This window comes from Ahaetulla prasina, chromosome 5, assembly GCF_028640845.1.
Source record: "Ahaetulla prasina isolate Xishuangbanna chromosome 5, ASM2864084v1, whole genome shotgun sequence".
Classification (NCBI taxonomy): domain Eukaryota; kingdom Metazoa; phylum Chordata; class Lepidosauria; order Squamata; family Colubridae; genus Ahaetulla; species Ahaetulla prasina.
This window is the reverse complement of record NC_080543.1, coordinates 18,350,663-18,374,199: the sequence shown is the minus strand read 5'-3', so window position 1 is coordinate 18,374,199 and position 23,537 is coordinate 18,350,663. Positions and strand designations below refer to the sequence as shown.

The 23,537-nt window shown below is 38.9% G+C and overlaps 1 protein-coding gene across 1 annotated transcript in view; it reads right to left on the bottom strand.

The window, feature by feature from the left end:
• CNTN5 (contactin 5) overlaps nt 1–23,537 on the bottom strand; it is a 927,011-nt gene that overhangs the window by 542,297 nt on the left and 361,177 nt on the right. The window lies entirely within an intron of this gene.

Genomic DNA, 23,537 nt, shown 5'->3' with positions numbered 1-23,537 from the left:
TGCTTTATCATCAAGGAATGACTTGATTAAGAATGTACTCTTACTGCGGGGCATTCTGAGTCATTTATAGCTTGCCTTTTATGAGTGCAGGAAAGGAAGGCGGAAGCCATGCGTTGTCCCACTCCCCATCACTCTTTAAGTGAAACCTGTCAATGTACCTGTAGAAAGTTAGCACCCACCCCTCTCCTACCGGTAGAAGAATGAAATATTTTAGGTAATATTAAAAAGGCAGAATATTATATTTCCCTAAAGGGAGAAATATTATCTTGGAGACAGAAAGTAGCCTCCACCTTTCTTAATAGCCCTCAGCAGATGTCAGCACTTAAGAGATAGATCGCAATATTCATAAGCAAATTCCCTGCAGCAAGGTCTGAACAAAGGTAGGGTTAGCCCTCAGCCACAACAGGAGTTGCCCAACAAGCCTCTTCATTGCATCAGCCCAAACATCAACCAAACTTAGCTCAGACAAACTCCTAGGATTTGTATATGGCACTATGGGAGCCTGACAAGAGCCAATAGAATGCATGTTCTTGCACAGGAACAGGAAGCTCAGGTTCAAAGCTCATGAGAAGGTATAAAAAAAACCCCACTCTCAACTCCATGTGATCTGCTGCCCAGAAACCATGTGGTTCTGCTTCATCAATAAATGGACCCACTTTCCAATCATCCTTCAACGTCCATTTTGTCTCCAATGCCTTTCTCCTAGATATTTCTTCCAACATACCTAAGCTCCCTGGAGATAATCAAATCTGCCCTCCTACCTGCCCCCACTTCTCCCATCGTTTTTTCCCTGTCAAGTATTTTCATGAATAAATGCTGACAGGACTAATCAGCTAGACCCATTTTCATATATTTATATGTATGTGGACAAAGCACTTCTATGTATCTTAAGCTACAGAACAGAAAGCTATGCGCTGACCCAGGAAAAACCATGACATAGTAGAATAAAAGAGCTGGAAGGGACCTTCTAGTGCAGCTAATTCAGGAAACCTTATAACATTTCAGGCAAATCGTTGCCCAATCTCTTCTTTAAAACTTCCAGTGTTGGACCATTCACAATTTCTGGAGGCAAGTTGTTACACTGGTTAATTGTTCTGTCAGGAAATTTCTCCTTAGTTCAAGGTTGCTTCTCTCCTTGATTAGTTTCCATTCATTGCTTCTTGTCCTGCCCTCAGGTGTTTGGAGAATAACTTGACTCCCTCTTCTTTGTGGCAACCCCTGAGATATTGGAACACTGCTATCATGTCTCCCCTAGTCCCTTCTCTTCATTAAACTAGACATATCCAGTTCCTGCAACCGTTCTTCATATGTTTTAGGCTTCAGACCCCTAATTATCTTTGTTTTGTCAGGCAGTATTCCAAGCTGGCATTCTCTAACAGGTAAGTCCTGATGATATGAAATTTCATGAAGCACAGGATGCATTGATGCAAAACCTGTGCGGAGGAAGGGATGAAGCCAAAATAGAATATGTAGCAATAAAAGTAGGTCTTTCTCTCTAAAGGAAAGAGCTTTTTCTGAGATTTATGGAGTATCCCCCCAAGAGAGCCTTGATTGGCACCATATTACCATCACTTTAGCTTCAGATGAAGACCTTTCTATTTTCCCAAGCTTTTGAATTGGCTTTGAATTAGCTCTGAATTGCATTTTAATTTGCATTGCTTTAGATTTTGAGTGGCCACTTTGCTATCGCCTGTTTTGATTGGTGTTTTCATTTTGCATTTGATTTGGTTGTACGTTTTTATTCAGATGGTATCTTTTAGTGTGTTTTGTTGTAAAATGCTCAGAGAGCTTAGGCAGTTGAACATTTTAATAAATAAATTAAAGAGAAAAGAAAAGAGACCCTTTTTGTAGATACGAGTTTCTGGCTTCTGGTTTTACGTTTTATGATTTGACTTCAGAAAGATGTTAGAGGTAGTCCTTAACTTATAACCACAATTGAGCCCAACATTTCAGTTGCTCAGCAAAACAGGTATTGAGTTGTGCCGAATTTTATGACCCTTCTTATTGCTATTGCTAATCACAATTGCTAAGTGATTCATTGGAGTTCTTAAGATCATACCATGGTTAACTAAATGGCTTCTCCATTGATTTTGCTTGTCAGAAGTTTGCAAAAAGTGATCGCACAAGTTCGGGACACTGAAACCATCAAAAATACAGGCCAACTGCCAAGCGTCCAAATTTTGATCATGTGACCATGGGGATGTTGCAACAATAGTAGCAATAGCACTTAGACTTATATACCGCTTTACAGTGCTTTACAGTCCTCTCTAAATGGTTTACAGAATCAGCCTATTGCCCCCAACAATCTGGGTCCTCATTTTACCGACCTTGGAAGGATGGAAGGCTGAGTTAACCTTATAAGTGTGAAAACTGTCAGAAGTCACTTTTTATAGTGCCAATGTAACTTTGAATAATCACTAAATGAATGATTGTAAGCGTTGTGGCCCACTCGTGGCAGCGGAGCTGGTGGCAGACTCGGATAGTGAGGAGTTGGGGAGGAACATGGGCCAGTCCTGGAGTCTGGGGATGGCTCTGATTAGTGTTCTGTGTCAGAGGCAGAGATGGGGCCAGGGCCATCCAACAGTTATCAGCTACCTTTGAAGTCAGAGATAAGTGGGGCAGAAGAACAGCTGGAGCCTGTTTCTGATGTGTGCATGCTGAGAGCTGTCAAGAGAAGGGAACAATTAAGGAAAAGGGTTTGACTCAGAAGTAAAGGCACAAGGGGATGCTGAAATAGGAGCAAAAGGGGAATGAAGTTTGCAGGAGACAATTAGTTTGTTTATTAGTGTGAAGATTTGCTCATCTGAGTTCCTGCCTCACAGAGACCCCTTGCCAAGTATTTCATTGTACAGTGTTGTGCCTGGAAGCTATTGGCCTGGCGACTATCCAAGGACTGATAAGGTCTGTACTTGCAATTCACCCTTGAAAGACTGTTTGCCAGGACTTTGCTGGATGTGAATGCTAGGAATTCACATTAAAAAGGGTTTTTTTTTCAGGACACGGAGTCTGTTTCGTGACTTTGTGAAGCCTAGGTCAGAACAGTAAGTTGAGGGCTATCTATACTTTCCATTTCATTGTCCATATCCCTACACCATCCACAATGTCTATTAGCTGCATAAAAAATATTTTTTAAAAAAATTATCTGGATTCTGCTGCTCATATGTTTCCTATTCCTATCATGTAACTTTCTCTGGGTTTACTCCTGAAGCCACTCTAGTTTTGGATAAGTGACTTTCTTCTGCAGTTTCACATCCAGCAGAAGTTTGGATGTTTTTTGTTTTTTGTTTATTTGAATTTATATCCCGCCCTTCTCCGAAGACTCAGGGCAGCTTACATTGTGTTAAGCAATAGTCTTCATCCATTTGTATATTATATACAAAGTCAACTTTTATTGCCCCCAACAATCTGGGTCCTCATTTTACCTACCTTATAAAGGATGGAAGGCTGAGTCAACCTTGGGCCTGGTGGGACTAGAACTTGCAGTAATTGCAAGCAGCTGTGTTAATAACAGACTGCTTAGTCTGTTGAGCCACCAGAGGCCCTAGTTAGAAGCTGAGTTAGAAGGTAATGTTGTTCTCAGCACCCTGGGCATGATAATATGTTTTTCCTCTAAAGCAGGGATAGTCAACCTTTTTATACCTACCGCCCACTTTTGCATCTCTGTTAGTAGTAAAATTTTCTAACCGCCCACCGGTTCCACAGTAATGTGCCATGTATCATTGTCTGCGCATGCCTCTCACGCATCGTGGATTGGGTTTGGAGGGGGATGCCGGCTTCCACCTCTGCTTGTCTGTTACAACTGGGTAGTGTGGGGAGAGATGCGTGAGCTATTCTGGGACGAGGCTCTTTTGTTTGCGGTCGCACTATAGCGCCATTTAGTTTCACTTACATAATGTGAACTAAACTTATGTGCTGGTGATACAAATAGTATATTTTCAGAAATTTAAATTGTCACGGGGAATTTTATGAAAATCTAATGAAAATGTTTTTAAATAATGCTATGAAATTTTTTTAAAAAGTCAATTAAATTAAAAAAAAAAGGAAAGTGATTCAGTATCGGACAAAACCCCTACCGCCCACCATGAAAGCTGGAACACCCAGTAGTGGGCGGTAGGGACCAGGTTGATTACCACTGCTCTAAAGGATGAAACTAAAAGTGGAAAGTTCCATGGTTTTAACAGAAATGGGATTAGTTTATCTCCTAGACAACATCCTATTCCCATTTCTCCAGAACTCTTTAAATGGACAGAAAATTGGTCTTCCTGTTCCTGTAACAACATGGTTTTCCCAGGAATTCCACCTGCATCTCTCCTGCTGAATTGGAGCAGAAATTAAAACCTGAGAAAACATGTCTACCTTTGAAATAAGTATTTATAACCTTATCTTTCCCCAGAACAAAACTTTCAGTGTTTTCATACAAACATATACATACAGATTTTAAATGTTTAGCATTCTTTTTGGCTTAAAACCAGCATTAACATTGGCATGTTCAAGATCGAAGTACAGTAGTTTAGTTATTGATCAAACTAGAGTAACACAGCTGAAAAAAATGAATTAAAATTAATAAAATAAAATAAGGTAAAACATTATAAAAGGGAAATAAAAGTACATAAAAATATAATCAACTCAAATTGTTCCTGATAAGGTATTGCCAGCTATTAAATAGAAGCTGATGACCTTATAAGAGAGTATTATCATTATGATCAGTTAGAACAGAGGTCTCCAACCTTGGCAACTTTTAGACTTGTGGACTTCAACTCCCAGAGTTCTTCAGCCAGCAAAGCAAAGCCAAGGTTGGAGACTCCTGAGTTAGAAGGTAATGTGATAAAAAGACAGTGTAACCAGAAAATTTAGGGCATAAAAGTGTAATAACTTTGTTTAACATTGGTAGAGCTATTTCCATGGACTTTGGTATCTTCAACCAAGTAAATAAGGGAATAAAATAAATAAAATAAGGGAAGGAAAGGAAAGGAAAGGAAAGAGGTATGAAATGGCATCCAAAGTATGGCTTTAAAAGATGGCAATTATTCACTGTGCAGAGAAACACACAGCAGGGAACAAGGAAGATGCATTTAGAAATACACTTCTGGGATTTTGGAAGAAACAAATAATGTTGCTAGATAAGTTGTTGAAGTCGACAACATCAAAAGAAGCCATTTTTTAAAAAACATTGGATCATGAAGTTGAAAAGGAGTATTTAGACACAGTCTTTTGAGCAGCAATAAAGGTCATACCAGGAGGTTTTGGTGGGCACATGCATCATATATTGTCTCAAGTTTTGTAATTCTGTTGGAGAATATAGCTCAGCTGGAAACTAATACAAATAGTAATAAAGTACTAATTGGTTGTAGGGCTTGCATGCTCTGAAGAAAATGTTAGCTATGTTAGAGGGTCAACCATATTGGACAGGTTCTTCTCATCAAAGAAGCCAGATGAAGGGAGTCATACCTGCCACAACTTAAACCTCTAATAGAAATGATCCTTGGCTCCATTTGTTAAAAAAGCTATAGTTCATTACAGATCAAGTGTATTGCAGTATTGCAAAGCCAGATCTGAAAATTGCGTGCCAAAATCCCTAAGTTCTTCTTTTCCCTCCCTTAATAGTCTCTCATTGCTCACCCCAGTGTAACCAAACTGGGCAAGATGTTTTCAGAATGGTCAGTCCAAGCGCAGGTTGGTATAGGTCTCCCTCCCCCTTTTAGCTGGTTGACCTTGAGGAAATATATGACTTATTTTCAATTCCCCAAACTTCCCCTACTTTATTCCCCATCTCCATAGTTCATGGCAGCACATGGCAGTGAAGCACAAGCAAAGCATAAGATGGCAGCTGACAAAGTGTCTCTTCCATAAACAATATTGTCAGAGTGTGCACAACTTTACTATGTGAGACAACCCAAGAGCAATAACAGCAAATATGAAATAGTGTAAATAGTCTATGAAATAGTGGTTTTATCTACAAAAGAATATATATTATACATCGCATACTATAGGCAGAGGTCAAACAATCAGCAATTACAGCAGGGAAAAACATGAAAGAGAGATGCCCTAACAGGGCCTCTTCTTATTATATAGGCTCTTAAAGGGATAACAGCCAAAAAACCTTGCTGACTCATTCCCATCATTATATCATTGCAGCAGCTGGTCAGCTCTTAAATCACTACCCTGACAAATATGTTAATATCATGGATGTAATAATGTAGTGTAACTTAGAGAAACCTATACTGGATTGGCTGTCACTTAAGTCAACAAGGATTCTACCAGTTGTTGGAGTTCTTAGATATCTTGCGACAAGTGGACATAGGATTCAGGACTATTGGTTGAGAAACCAGGAGCTATAGGACTAGTGGAAGAAAAATGACTTAGCTGTCAGAAATATATAAAGACTGAACAGAAGGAGAGACTGGGAGAGGTTAACATCAAGAAAGGAATCTTTGAAAGAGATTCCCTATCACCAACATTGTTTGTCATTGCATTGATTCCTCTGTCAACAATATTGAACAAGTCAGGCCATGACTATCAAACATCAAAAACATCTGCCAGGCCTTCACACCATCTTTACATGGACAATGTGAAATGTAAAGAAAAACAAATCTGAAATAGAATTGCTGCTCAATTCTGTCTATCTTAATATACAGTCAAGATACTGCAGTGGAGTTTGGCTTGAGTTTTTTTTTTTTTTTACCATCAACAGGAGAAACAGTGAAAACTGAAAAAATCAAGATGCCCTATGGAAATAATTTGAAGAGACAGGATGAAGAAGGTCAATAAAAATACCTGGGTACCCCTCAGGCTGACAACACAAAGCACATTGAAGTTAAGAGTTCATAATAAATACATCAGAAGTGTGAATAAGATCTTAAAGCCTAAACTCAGTGCTAAAACTAGCATCAAGACAATTATTTAAAAATGGACAATTCCACTCATTAGATACACAGATGAAAAAATTTACTGGACTGAAGCTGAACTAGAGACCAAAGAGACCAAATTGCCTTGCAAGAAAGACTATATAAGCAGAGGTGAGGTTCACTAATTTACCTACCCATATACACGGTACCGAAAATTTGAGCATGTGCACACACTCTCTTGCTTCACTTGCATGTGTCACCTCTGTGCATATGCCCAGCCTTCCACACATGCACTTTGCTCTCATGTGCGCCTTCCGTGCATGCACCTGGCCTCAAAAATGTGCCTAAATAGGACAGCATAGAGCCGCGGCGGGTGGGCGGGTCCCCCTGTGATTTCTGCTACCAGTTCACCTGAACCGGTCTAAACTGGCTGAATGCCACCTCTCTATATAAAGGAAAAGAGTTAGTCATGGCAAGGCAAACTATTACATAGCCAGTATATTAAAATAACAACAACAATAACAACAACAGGCAAAGCAGATAACAACAAAACCCAGCAATGGCTAAGAGCAGGAAAGTTGAAGAAAGAGACAGAGGGGAAATTTCTGGCTACACAAGACCAAGCCTTAAGAAATAATGCATACAAACCCAGAATTGAGAAGAGACAACAAATACCGCCTTTGCAAAGAAGCTGTAGAAACAGTGGGCTGAAACTAGTTAGTTGCTGCTATAAAAATCACACAGATTAATCAGAAACAATGGCATAACAAAGTAGCAACAATGGTGTATTTGAATATCTGCAAGAAATAATACTTGTCTACAAGCAAGAACTTGTGTGGAACCACAAAATAAATAAAGTAATTTAAAAATGAAGAAGCTAAAAGGCTCTGGGATTTTAGAATTCAAACCATCAGGTACCTGTCACCTAAGATCCCAAACTGTCGATAAGGAAAAAAAATGGACATGGATGCAGCAATACCTGCTGGAGACAGCAGAATAGAAGAGAAAGAAAGACCTGCAAATAGAACTAGAACGACTGTGGCAAAAGAAAGCAAAGGTAGTACCAACAGTAATAGGCCCCTTGGGTGCATTCCCAAAAGAACAGGAGAATCACTTGAACACCATCGGCATTGACAAAACCACCATTCAGTCAATTACAAAAGGCAGCTTTATTTATTTATTTATTTATTTATTTATTTATTTATTTATTTATTTATTTATTTATTTATTTATTTTATTATTTCAACTTTTATACCGCCCTTCTCCTGAAGGACTCAGGGTGGTTTACAGCCAAGTAAAAGCAATAATACAAAAGTTAAGAGCAATTTTAAAAAACTAATTTTAAATTGGCCGAAATGTAAAAATTTTCTAAAACCCATTAAAAAACTAATTAAAACTATTAAAAACTATTAGGCCAGTCCTGCTCGATGAAATAAAAGATAAATAAAATAAATAATAAAAGATAAATAAAAATTAGGCCAGTCCTGCTTGATGAAATAAAAGAGTCTTCAGCTCACGCCGGAAGGCTCGGAGGTCAGAGAGTTGGCGCAACGTTGGAGGTAGTTCGTTCCAGAGGGCTGGGGCCCCCACAGAGAAGGCCCTCCCCCTGGGGGTCACCAGCCGAAATTGTCTGGCCAACGGCACCCTGAGGAGACCCTCTCTATGGGAGCGCACTGGTCAATGGGAGGCCACCGGTGGCAGCAGGCGGTCCCGTAAGTATCCCAGTCCTGAGCCATGGAGCGCTTTAAAGCTTTATTTGACACATGACAATAAATACCTTTAATACTACTGAACAACTTCTACCTATCCTAAATCATTGGGAAGGATTTGATAGGTGGACCAAAATGCTATATCCAGTCTGTGAACAAACATAATATATCTTCAGCATAAATAAATATATGCAAAGCTGGTCTGATACTGAATCTTAATAAACCTCACTTTATGTGAGCAGACTTTGCCATTCCAATTCAGATAGGTAAAGAAGAAGTTAAAGTAGTAGCAGAATTTATCTTGCTAGGTTCAGAATGTCAGAGGTACTAGTGATTGTAGCAATGAAATATATCTACTACATGGGAGAACTACTAGAGAAACACAAGTCAGCCTATAAATTGGAGAGCCATCAGTCTGCCAAAACAAATTACCTATTGTAAAAACCATTGTTCTCTGTTATAACATATAAAAGTTGAACCAAAAAGGCTCAATAGAGACAAATCAATGCATTTGAATTATACTATTGGAGAAAATAGTTCTGCCCTCCACAAGAGCAAATCCAATTATTTCTTGATCAGATTTGTATCCCTCCACAACCAAAACTCTCTCAGAGTTTACAAAAATAAGAAAACATAATAATGAGGCAAAATCTCTTGCAATGCATTCAAAAAAATTATCACCTGCATTGAAGCTTTTCCAACAATGATTCCATAAATAGGAAAAATATTCTGCAGAAACCCTCCTAGGTCAATAAATGAAAAAAGAATAGGTTGCAGGTCCTACAAAGCAAAACCAACTTAAGTCCAAGTCCCATCCTGAATGAGAAGATCAGCCATAATTACCATCTATAATAGTAGCTTATCCACAGTAGAGTTCTCAAAGCGAAGCTTTAATAATGAAGTTACAGCTTAAATATTCTGAATATATAATGAATCCAATCTTTGAAAGCAGTCAGATTTTGAAAAAAAAAAAAGACAATAAAAAGGAAGCCTACAAGATAGATGGAATGGAAACTAATCAAAAGAGAAACAACCTAGAACTAAGGAGAAATTTCCTGACAGTTAGAACAATGAATCATTGGAATGAGTTGCTTCCAGAAGCTGTGGTTGCTCCAACAGAAGAGGATTTTAAAAAGAAATTAAACAACTATTTGTCTGAAAAATGACGCTACAGAGCACTGCACACCAAAACAACTAGACACAAGAACAGTTTCTTCCCAAACGCCATCACTTTGCTAAACAAATAATTCCTTCAACACTCTCAAACTATTTACTAAATCTGCACTACTATTAATCTTCTCATCATTCCCATCACCCATCTCCTTCCACTTATGACTGTATGATTGTAACTTTGTTGCTTCTATCCTTATGATTTATATTGATATTGTTTCCTGATTGCTTATTTGTACCCTATGACTATCATTAAGTGTTGTACTTTATGATTCTTGATGAATGTATCTTTTCTTTTATGTACACTAACAGCATATGCACCAAGACATATTCCTTGTGTGTCCAATTAGACTTGGCCAATAAAAAATTCTATTCTATTCTATTCTATTCTATTCTATTCTATTCTATTCTATTCTATTCTATTCTATTCTATTCTATTCTATTCTATTCTAAATGGGATAGGGTTTCCTGCCTGAGCAGAGAGCTGGACTAGAACACCTTCAAGGTCCCTTCCAACTCTGTTATTCTGTTATTCTAGATAGATAGATACCACTAAATGAAGCAGGACTTTACCAGAACTCAAAAATAAGCAATGATTGACAATCCTGGTAAAGTATGTCCAATCAGGTCACAAAAGCTAGAAATGATTATACAACTACCCAATAACAAATGAAGGCATACATTTTTTGAATACATTTTTTTCTGCTTCATCCCATGACATCTCAAGTCACAATGGAGACACAATAATGGCTGTATTTCCATGATGGGTCATTGTGCACGTGCCACCATTTTGCTGTCATCATCACTTTTTATTGAGGACACTGCTGGGAGGGCAGTGAGAGAAACGAGGTCATGAATTTGTTTTTATTTTTATTTTTATTTTATTTGGTCAAGTAAATCCTTGTATCAGCTTTCGCTAAAACAACTAATGAAAATTCAGCATGTGGTCTCAGGCTGAGAGCCTGAAAAACAGTGTGAGGGGGATTTTCCAATCTTCCAATTGCCTCGCAAATGACTCCGATTTCATTGGAGACATAAAGTGGAACATGGTATCTATTTGATGAAATATAAAAACCTTCTAAAATCATGCAGATGAGGGAAAAAAAACATCAGGTTCAATGTTTGTTTTGCCCAACTAAAATATTGTGGCTGGAGAGAGTCATGGATTTTAAGACATGTTATGCAAATAAGATAAGAGATGAAAGGGTTTCAGATGCAAAGCATTGCAAAATAAACACTTTGACTCGACAACATAATCTACCCTGAAAATATCCACAGCCAAGGCAATAAAGCAAGGCACGGCCATATTCAATAAAGGGTCTTAATACTGCATGAAATTTCATATCTCTTTAGTAACATAATTATAACTTATGTAGAACACCTTCTTTGGCCAGCTATATGTGACTCAAAATAGTTTGGACGCCTCTCATTTCTGTACATTTACAAAATGTGACGGGTATAAACAAAGTAAACATTTGAGTAATTGCCAGGGACATTGCAACTAAATTATCTTTCTTGGCATATTTATGTTTATCCTGCCTTCCTTCTTCAGGGGTTGGATTAAGGAGTATGTATTAGGATAAATGGGATCAAGTTGTCAGATCTCTGAAGCTTATATCATATCCTAATTCTGCACACTTATTGCTGATTTTTAAAAATCTAATAATTACGAAAAGTTTATGTGATATAATACCAGCTCATCCATTCTGCCTTCTTGCCAGGTGCTCGATTTTGGCAAAGGAATTCTAAAGGAATTCTAAAGGAAAAGATAACACTCTTGAGGTAAAACTTCATCAGAAAATGACCAATTCACAATTTATATCTATGTGTGGGTTGAGGGGGGAGGAGGAGAATTATAAGGTACCTGTGCACTTGAGAGAAAGCTAAAGACATATTATGCATGAGCATCAGAAGAAATTTTATACAAAAACAAAGAACAAAAAACAAAAAACCCAGAGATACATAGGAATACCACTTAAACTCTTCATATTATCGTTTTCTTCTGCAATAGCATTATTCTACTTGAATGCATATTCTCAGAAGTGTTTCTGTGAAAGGCTCAGAAAATTCTGCAATGTGTAAGCCATTCATTTCTATTTTAGAGATGTGCATTATTCTTTTCTTGTTTCTGGGTTTCAGTCAGAAAGCTCAAAATGGCCTCTTAGATTCACAGAGAGAATAGACTTCAGCTAAGTGAGATCCAATTCTTCATCTGCTTCTTCTTGGAAGAATACTCTATTGAACCCAACATGATTTACATCTCAATAGTTCTGATATACATGTGCATTGCAAGCCATTAATTCAAGGTGAAATTAGAAGAGCATTTTGGGGGAAAACTATTTGTAGAAATGGTTGAAATGAAAATAATTCAAAGGAAGAAAAAGTTAAACGGAAATTTTAGTGAGCTTGTTTGCTTCTACTTTCTTAGCCTCTCACCAGATGTAGCCTTTTTTCCCATAAACATCAACAACTGACTCTTATCGAGATAGTAAATAATAGTTGATAACCAGAAAATATTGTTGAAACAACCAGTCTCTTACAGGCTAGAACATTTCCAGTGCAAATCAAATACACAAAGAAGTTATATATCTCACAAAGGCTGCACAACAGCACATAAGTGTATAATACTAATAATACTCTTATGTACTGTATGCCCCTAAGCTGATGTTTATAACATCAATATAACAGAAATTATCAGTAAGTATAAATGCAATCTAAGTCAAACTTAACTATGGCCATTGAGGGGAGGAAGGTAGATGACTAAGATGATTAAGGGCCTGGAAACAAAAACAAAAAATGGTTGCAGGAATTGGGCATGGCCAGTCTAGAGAAAAGAAGGAGTAGGGGTGACATGATAGCAGTATTCCAATATTTGAGGGGCTGCCACAAAGAAGAGGAGATCATTTTCCAAAGCACCAGAAGGCAAGAGAAGAAACAATGGATGGAAACTAATGAAAGAGAGAAGCAACATGGAATTAAGGAGAAACTTCCTAACAGTGAGGAGAATTAACCAGTGGAACAACTTGCCTTCAGAAGTTGTGGGTACTCCATCGCTGGAGGTTTTTAAGAAAAGACTGGACAGCCACCTATATGAAATGGTGTAGGGTCTCCTGCTTGAGGAGAGGATTTGACTAGAAGACCTCCAAAGTCCCTTCCAGCTCTATTCCAATTGATTAACTTTGCATAAAAACTAAATTATAACAGGGCATAGGCTACACTAAGAAACCAAGCACCAATGACTGAAACACGAGTATTAATAAATGAACTGGGAATTTAAATGGGAAATAACGCTTTGAAGCAAAGGACTAGACTAAAGATTGACTGGAAGAAATATATAGGATCAGGAAGTGATATGTAAAAAGCCACAAACTTTTATTTCATTCCAATGTTTAAAAACATAGCTGCTCTATTCAGACATTTCTAAATAGAACCAAACTTAATTATTAATGATTAATCACTCTCATGGCCAGAGAGTAGATCATGCAGGCTTTTGAGTTCCTTTTCTATATCTTCCTTTTTTAAAAAAACTCAGTCTATTTCTAAATGGAAATCTTTATTCCAGTCCTAAGCTACATAGCTTCTTTTGGCAAGATATTGCCTATATTTGCACAAAGGTAGGAGTATATTTCAAATCCCATTCAACAGAGAGAAGCAGGGAACTTCTGGATTGGCATATCTGGAGATATGAACAACATGTCTGTCAATTCGCAAAGCATCCCTGGCCTGCTCTCGAGTTGCCATAGGCAAGGGGAATGGGAAACTGACAAAGCAGCACGACAGCCAAAAACAGAAGCATATTCCAGACATATCTGTCTCAAGGCTGTCTCCCAGGGTTACCCATAGCAGACAGAGGGGAGTGATCTGTACAACCTGTGAAATTGCTCCGTTGGAAAATGTGATTGATGACACACCCTGGGGGGAGGTGAAAACAGGGTCATGATTGGAGCGTAAATTACATGGGGTTAGAGTTGGTTTCATTTGGAACGTGGGGACATGAAGCTCCTAATAAATAACTGGATTTGTTTTGAAGCTTGGCTCGAGTCTCATAATTTAATTAGGGCATCCGTCAGAACCCTGACAATGGCTACAACTCATTACTCTCATATACCCTCCTACATCCTGCAAGTACCTTCATGAAACACAAGTTAATTTTGATTCCAATTTCCCTTTATAAATAGTTCTACAAGCAATAGCCTCTTTTTCCCCCCCATTTGGCTGGATAATGTATCTTTGCATCTTTGCTCATACAACCTACACATTCTTTCCTAAACTTTTATAGATTTTGTCTTTTTTTAATCATACCAGTAAGTTGTGCCTCTTGGGGACTTGATTGTCCTGATGACCTCAATCAGCTGGCAATTACCTAGTGAGGGCAGAAGGTAATTATTTTCATCAAGGAAAGACTGAATGCACCTGAATAGACAGCTGCAATTCTTCCAGGGATTGTGTTAAGAGGCTCAAAATTGTCTTTGCTAATTTGTGATGTGTGTCAGATTTATGATAAAAAGCTGATTTGTTTGCAGGACAGCACGGTGCCCAGCAATATGGTACTTGTCCTTCTCATCTATCTTCTTCAACAGAGAGAGGTAATGATGATATCTTATTGCTTTGATCTAGTACTTGACACATCTCAGCATGTTGTTGTTGCCTTAAGCAGCAGAAGTGATATTGGGAAAAATTTCAAAAGAGATGCATGAAAACCTTTCTGGGTATATACCAGAAAGTAGTAGTAAGGAGGACAAAGAAGGCAAGTGATGAATGACATGTTGCAATGTTACAAGGCGCAGTGTTGCAGTGCAATTATGAAAAGGCCAAGTCATTTTGTCATCGTTGCTTATGGTTGTCGTGCACTCAGCAGATTGTTGAACTGCCTATGACTGTTTCTAATGCTCTGTCAGAGATGCTTAACTATCATTAGTTGGAACCTAAGTCTGTATCATTACAGTCTATATACCAATAGTTATTTCTGTAATGTCTTTTTATATGAATGTTTGTAGTGACTTTTTTTAATAAACAAAATGTTATTCTAAGTTAATCAGTAGAGCAGTGGTTCCCAATCATCTCCTTCATGCAGATCACTATATCATATGAGCTGAGAGTCAGCAATGCAATTCTGGGCTATCCAAAACATATGACTTCCTCTAGGCATCTAACAGTTGAATGAAAAACAATACCTCTATGTCCATGACTTTATTTTAAATTGATACCACTTTATAATGCCTTGGAAAGGCCACACTTAGAATGCTACATTCAGTTTTGGTTGCCACCATGTAAAAAAGAAGTAGAGACTCTAGAAAGAGTGCAGAGAAGCGCAACAAAGATTATTAGGGGACTGGGGGCTAAAACATATGAAGAACGGTTGCAGGAACTGGATATGTCTAGTTTAATGAAAAGAAGGACTAGGGGAAACATGAGAGCAGTCTACCAATATCTCAGGGGCTGCCACAAAGAAGAGGGAGTCAAGCTACTTGAGACATACTTCAGACACACTTCAGACACTAGATTAAAACCAGAAGGTCAAACAATTCTGTGCAGCCTTTCCTTTCCTTTCCTTTCCTTTCCTTTCCTTTCCTTTCCTGTCCTGTCCTGTCCTGTCCTTTCCTTTCCTGTCCTGTCCTGTCCTGCCCTTTCCTTTCCTGTTCTTGGTGTTCTCCTTTCTCTTTCTTCAAGGAAGCTGGATATACTTTATTTATTTATTTATTTATTTATTTATTTATTTATTTATTTATTTATTTATTTATTTATTCTTTAGTGAGTTGACAATAGTGTTTTGAATCACTTATATCTGTTATTTATGACTTAATTTATGACTTAATACTGAAATTTCATTGTGTCTGTAGCCAGAATGCCCATAAAACAACCCTTCCAATAATATTAATAAAACATCAGCTTAGCTAGGGATTATTACAAGATAAAGGTGACATTTATCAATTTATATGAAGGTAACTAAACTTTTCCATCGCCGAAGTTTTATGTGCAAACATTTAATATCATTATTACAGCTTTAACATATAAACTTTATTATATCTATGATTCTGATGTAGGCACCGGTTTCTAGAAATGTTACTGGGCTTGGAACTTCATATTAAGCATGAATAAAATATAATTATTTATATATATATATTCCCATTCCAAAACTGTCAATTAAAGAGCACCATTTTTTTCCTCATTTTATTCAGCAATGAAATTTAATCTGTAGAAACACAGTTCTACATTTTATTCAGCAATGAAATTTAATCTGTAGAAACACAGTTCTAAAGTTCTATATTTTGTCATTTAGACTTTCCCAAGCTGATTTACATATTAACAAGATGGAAATGATAAATTAATATGGTAGAGACCCAGGCAGTTTCATTTTAGGACTCAGTATGTTATAGTTCAGTATTTTCTCTTCATTTTTTAAAGTGCTACTGGAAGTATTAGCTATATTGACAATTATTTTTCTTGCCTTTTGAAAGGAAGTGAAAGATCTGAAGGGATTAAATCCTATATTGGAACTTGAAATACTTGAATTTCAGCTTCTTCCCTGTATCTTGAACTTATTTTTGCTCATTTTAATGCCTGCAATTAATTCATCACTTGGGATTATATTAATATATGAACAATTACATCCCTTTTATGAAGCACTCTGGTAGTACTTGTCTAACTATAACAAATCTTATTAAAAGGCAAACATTTTCGTTAGTTACTATCAGGTGCAAGCAACCAGAACCACTTGCGAATAGTCTCAAGCAGAAGCTTTATGGTTAGTTATCTATGTTACAAGAATCTCTCCAAATTGACTGCATTCCCTTGGGAACTATCAGGCATGGAAAAACTAGTGCCACACATTAGATTCCAATTAAACTGACTTACTGCTCATACCTATGCACAGGAATCTAGTCAATGAATTATTAGTTCTATTTTGGCACTAGATAAGAGTTAAAGGAATTCAAGAAGGGTTTGACTTATTCCACTAATGCAACCTAGAGATTTTAGACTGATTCCTCTTTTGACTTCACCTCCAGACTCTGCTACTCCTTCTCCTACACAAATTATCAAATAAGGCTTCAAAGATTCTGGGCAAGGTTAGGCCTGTGCCGCTTTCTGCAGTGCAAGAATTCTAAACTGGTTCCCCACTTAACACCTCCTTCCAGCCTAGCTGGAGATTCCATTACAGCTACATTGTAAGAAGCTTTATGTATCTCGATAAAATTTGTTAGTTGGTATTAAGATGCTACTTGACACCTGGTTATTTTGCCACCAGAGACTAATATGACTCTCCTTTGTAGAAAGTTAACACCCACCCCTCTCCTAGAAGAATGAAATATTTTGAGGAATATTTTAAAAAGACAGGATAAAATATGTCCCCTAAAAGAGAAATAAAAAATCTTAAGTGAGACAGAAACTCCTAGAATTTGTACTTTGTCTATGGGAGTCTGACAACAGCCAATAGAATACATGTTCTTGCAAAGGAACAGGAAACTCAAGTGCAAAGCCCAAGAGATGTATAAAAACCCCTCATTCTCAACTTCATGGGTCAGCTACCCAGAATCACACTTGGTTGGTGGTTCTGCTTCATCAATAAATGGACCCTCTTTCCAATCTGTCTCCAGTCTCCATTTTGTCTCCAGTGCCTTTCTCCCAGCTTGGAACTGAACCAGGTAGATATTTCTTCCAACACCTTCTATTAACTTTTGATGAGCAAATGCTAGGGTTATAGTGAAGAAAAGAACTCCTAGATATCACAGTGTAAACTCTACCTTAGATTTCTGCATTTGACATAAGGGCCCAAGTACAAAAGAGTGATGCTTATGTTGTGACATCATTGTGCACATTTTATCAGTTTTCTGCATCATCAAAGTTTGTAGCAGATGCCTATGATATGAAGATCAAGTTGGAAACATTTGCATGAAATGCTCATATGCTTTCATTACAAATCACTAGATTTTTGGTTATTTCCCAATATTTCCATTGGCAGTTTGTGTGTAGGTATTTTTGTGGGGGTAGGGGATTAAACCAAATAATCCTTCCCCATACAAAATAGATCCGGCAAGAAACATTCTTCTGTAATTTTTCAATCAGTTTTTATACCATGTCACGAAATAAAATTGTTGAAGAAATTTACATTGGTAGAGTATGATGTTTTGCCTTAGCTGCATAGTGGCCAAGGGGTATTTGCAAATGTCCTATATTTTTGTCTGTAGCCTCCTTGGCTTCCCACCCTTCTGTTAAATCCTGAAGGAAGATGATCTTGTCATGAAGACCACCTGAAAGTAGTAATGGACATACCTTGGGATATCCACGTAATACCTATTTTTGTGAGCTGCACTGATAGTCAGTTTGCTTCCAGGTGCAATTCAAGATGCTGGTTGTTACTTATGATGCCTAATGTTGAGGGACCACCTGTCTCCCATATTATCTGCCAAGCCAATGATCCAGAAGGATTGAGAGATTTTGTGTTCCTTCAATTAAACAACGTCATCTATTGGGACTCCAGAACTGGACCTTCTCTTAAGCAGCATCTGCAATCTAGAATTCGGTATCCACCAAGATCTGGATGGCTGCTGTTTAAAAGAGCCAAAAACATCTGGCTGTTCACCCAGGTCTTTGATGAGAGAGCATGAGACCCCTTGTATTACTGAGTTTGTCATCATTTATCTTATTCTTTTACCTGTGATTGATTTAATCATATATTGTTTTTTATTGTTGTGAGCCACCCAGGGTCATTAAGAATTGGGTAGCATATCAATTTTGTAAAAAGATTACTATTATTAAGTCCTCCAGGGCTGTGTGAGAGGTAGTAGTGCTACCCTGGCAAAGATTGATAGATTTTTGGACAGACTTTTAGAGATATCTGGAGAAATTGTCTGTTCATTTATGCTCTGCTCCTTTAGGCCAAGCCCCATATCAGCTGGGGATTCTGCATGTCTTTAATCTCTACATTATGGAATTGAGAATATTTGTGCCAGAAAGTAAATCTCCCTTCATCAGGAATAGCTGTTTTGAATGCAAAGGGGAAAATAAATGCATCTTGAGCGCCTATGTCAAACTTGGAGCCCCTTAATCATGAAACAATTTGGTAACTTCTTCTTCTCTTTCTCCTAACTAACTTACGCCTTTCTAATATGAGGCTGTTAAGACACAAAGCATGGCACTGCATATTCATTGCTTTTTCAATAACAACAACAAAAAGCAATGAACAACTATAAATGTCTTTTGCAGAGTGGATGAGAGATGGATATAATGAACACACGGAGGGGGATATTTTAAAGCCAGTGTGTGGCCCTCTTAGGCACCAAACCAATTATGCAAATAATGTCCACATCAGTCATGTGCTGTTTCGCAGATCAGCAACTGCTGTAAAGTTCCTTCTAATGAGAACTTCTGCTGATTGTTACCAAGGGAAGAGAGTCCCATGGTGTGCCTCGAAAAATAGGATTTCTTTCTCTCTTTTTTTTATGCAACATTCTGGTGGCACTGCTTTTCAAAGTTTCTTCCTCTTTTTTCTTATTCCGAAGGCATTAAAAATTTAACTCTGAACAGAATAATAACGCAAAGCTAGAGAGGAGCAATCACACTAGTACTGATGGGAAAACACTTTGAGCAGGAAAGGCTTAGAAAAAAATGTTGCAAGGAAATATGTGGGTTCTGGCACACCTTTACTAAATCTATTTTCCTCCACACTATTATCAGGGTTCAGCTCACAAACCAATCACATTTTGGGCTAGTCCATATTTACCTCTATTTGCAGCATCCCGTGGTCATGTATCCATATTTGACATATTTATTTATTTATTTATTTATTTATTTATTTATTTATTTATTTATTTATTTATTTATTTATTTATTTATTTATTTATCACAACAATATACATAGGTATCACACAAAAAGATTATACAGTATATAAACATATATATGAGGAGATATAAGGAAGTCTAAGCATATATCTATAAGAAGAAAAAGAAAAACAATAGGACAGGAACAGTAGGCATGTTTGTGCTCTTATGCACGCCCCTTATGGTCCTCTTAGGAATGGGGTGAGGTCAATAGTAGAAAGTTTTTGGTTAAAGCTTTTGGGATTATGGGAAGAGACCACAAAGTCAGGTAATGTGTTCCAAGCACTGATGATTCTGTTACAGAAGTCATATTTTCTGCAATCTAGATTAAAGCGGTTAACATTAAGTTTAAATCTATTGGTTGCTCTTGTATTATTGCAATTAAAGGTGAAGTAGTCTTTAACAGGAAGGACATTACAATACATGATTCTATGAGTTAAATTTAGTCTTGTCGAAGGCGACGGAGTTCTAAGTTTTCTAAACCCAGGATTTCAAGTCCGGTGGGATAAGGTATTTTGTTGTTTTCAGAGGAGTGGAGAATTATTCTCGTAAAATATTTCTGGACACGTTCAGTTGTATTGATGTCAGAAATGTGGTGTGGGTTCCAGACAGGCGAGCTGTATTCTAGAATTGGTCTAGCAAATGTTTTATATGCTCTGGTTAGTAGTGTAGTGTTTTTGGAAAAGAAGCTACGCAAGATTAGGTTTGACATTTGACAGAAGTTTGGGAGTTTCATCACTGGAAGCTTTCACGAAGAGACTGGACTGCCATCTGTCAGAAATGGTGTAGGGTCTGCTTGGGCAAGGGGTTGGACTAGATGACCTACAAGGTCCCTTCCAACTCTGTTAATCTGTTAATTTTTGCTGGAAACTATATATTATTTCTGGTTTCTGTCAAAATAATGCCCATTGCAGACAATGATTTGCTTCATGATTATAGTGTTCACTTTATGTCTACTGTGTTTGCTTAACGACTGTTGCAAGAAGGTCATAAAAACTGGCACAAGCACATGGTGACCTCTGAATGACTGACATGACTTATAACCATAATTCCAGGCTCAGTTACATCTGTAAATTGAGGACTATCTATACAGCTAACTTTGAAACTTTTTGTTAATGCAAAAACTTTTTGCTAATGCATATTACATTTTACATCACCTTTTATATAACAAAGAGGGGATTTTACAAGATCGGTCATTTAGATTAGCACACACACAGAAAAAGCCTACATATTTTTGTTAGAATAAAAGTAACCTTGCAAATGATCAGACTTGGTCATTCTTTAAATCACATCCAGGTTCATTTTCACTGACAGATTCACTGATTCACTGACACTTGAAATAGCATACAGTAACTCGTAACCGTGATTAAATTAAATCAATCATTAAATATTTATTAAATTATAACCAATTATATATTGATTAAAATTGTGCACAACCAAATTGTGACCGCAAAATAGAATAAGCTAGCATTACACAAAGAAATGCCCTTATATTTACTTTAAATTAGTTGTAACTGGGTTTGAAATATCTTTCAAAGGGGGGACATTTAGTAAACCTCAGATGAATGAAATGTGGCACACTTGGAAATATAGAATTATAGACTTAGGAACCGCTGAGACCAACCATCAACTCTGTACAGGAAGGGTTAGTTAAGGGCCGCTGGATATATGTAAAACTACTGTCTTTCACAGTACCATTATCTGTCCAGCAATCTGCAGACTTACTGATTTCTCATACTTCAATTTATTTTATTTTATTTATTTATTTATTTTATTAAATTTTTATACCGCCCTTCTCCCGAAGGACTCAGGGCGGTGTACAGCCAAAATAAAAACAAAATATATACCATTTAAAACAACATTTAAAAAGAGCAAATTTTAAAGGCTGATTATTAAAATTTAGATTTAAAAATTTAAAAATATTAAGAATACCCAATTTAAAATTCAACCCAAATTATGCCAGTCCCGCTTTAATAAATAGATATGTTTTGAGCTCACGATGGAAGATCCGAAGATCAGGCACTTGACGCAGGCCAGGGGGAAGTTCGTTCCAGAGCGTCACTGCCCCCACAGAGAAGGCCCTACTCCTGGGGGCCGCCAGCCGACACTGTCTGGCGGACGGCACCCTGAGAAGACCCTCTCTGTGAGAGCGTATGGGTCGGTGGGAGGCAAAGGGTAACAGCAGGCGGTCTCGTAAGTACCCGGGTCCTAAGCCATGGAGCGCTTTAAAGATAGTTACCAAAATCTTGAAGCGCACCCGAAAGACCACAGGAAGCCAGTGCAAGCTACGGAGCAGCGATGTCACGTGGAGCCACGAGCGGCTCCCGTTACTACTCGCGCAGCCGCATTCTGGACTAGCTGCAGCCTCCGGGTGCACCTCAAGGGCAGCCCCATGTAGAGAGCATTGCAATAATCCAGCCTAGACGTAACCAGAGCGTGAGTGACCGTGCATAAGGCATCCCGGTCAAGGAAGGGACGCAACTGGCGAACCAAGCGAACTTGGTAAAAGGCCCTCCTGGCGACGGCCGCCAGGTGTTCATCAAAAGACAGCCGTCCATCCAGGAGGACGCCCAAGTTGCGAACCACCTCCTTTGGGGCCACTAACTCGCCCCCAACAGTCAGCTGCGGGTGCAGCTGACTGTACCGGGATGCCGGCATCCACAGCCACTCCGTCTTGGAGGGATTGAGCTTGAGTCTGTTTCTCCCCGTACAGCTTCCAGGCACCGGGACAGCACTTCGACCGCTTCGTTGGGGTGGTCCGGGGTGGAAAAGTACAGCTGAGTATCATCAGCGTACAGATGATAACTCACCCCGAAACCACTGATGACCTCACCCAGCGGCTTCATGTAGATGTTGAACAGGGTAGGCGAGAGAATCGACCCCTGAGGCACCCCACAAGTGAGGCGCCTCGAGGACGACCTCTGCCCCCCTGTCAACACCGTCTGCGACCAGTCAGAGAGATAGGAGGAGAACCACCGATAAACGGTGCCCCCCACTCCCAATCCCTCCAACCGGCGCAGCAGGATACCATGGTCGATGGTATCGAAAGCCGCTGAGAGATCTAATAGGACCAAGGCAGAGGAACAACCCCTGTCCCTGGCCCTCCAGAGGTCATCCACCAACGCGACCAAAGCCGTCTCCGTGCTATAACCGGGTCGGAAGCCAGACTGGAACGGGTCTAGATAGACAGTTTCCTCCAGGTGCCGAGGGAGCTGCCATGCAACCACACTCTCTACAACCTTCGCCACAAAGCGAAGGTTGGAGACTGGACGGTAATTACCCAAAATAGCTGGGTCCAGGGAAGGCTTCTTGAGGAAAGGTCTCAACACCGCCTCTTTCAAGGCGGCGGGGAAAACCCCTTCTATCAAAGAAGCATTTATAATCCCCTGGAGCCAGCCTCGTGTCACTTCCTGAGCAGCCAGCACTAACCAGGAAGGGCACGGGTCCAGTAAACATGTAGTTGCATGTAACCTCCCCAGCAACCTGTCCATGTCCTCGGGAGCCACAGACTCAAACTCATCCCAAATAACCTCAACAAGACGTGTCTCTGTCATCTCAGCTGGATCATCGCAATCTTGGTCCAAACTATCCTGAAGCTGAATGATTTTATCGTATAGATAACCGTTAAACTCCTCAGCTCGTCCCTGTAAGGGGTCATCCCGTCCCTCTTGATGGAGGAGGGAACGGGTCACCCGAAACAGGGCGGCCAGGCGGTTATCTGCCGATGCAATGAGGGTGGAAACGTAGGAACGTTTCGCCTCCCTCATTGCCACTAGGTAGGTCCTAGTAAAGGACCTCACTAGTGTCCGATCAGCCTCGGAACAGCTAGACCTCCAAGTACTCTCTAGGCGTCTTCTCCGGCGTTTCATCTCTCTCAGCTCCTCGGAAAACCAGGGAGCCAATTGAGATCTACGCCGGGTCAGAGGCCGCAAAGGCACGACACGGTCCAAAGCCCCAGCCGCGGCCCGTTCCCAGGCCGCAACCAGTTCTTCAG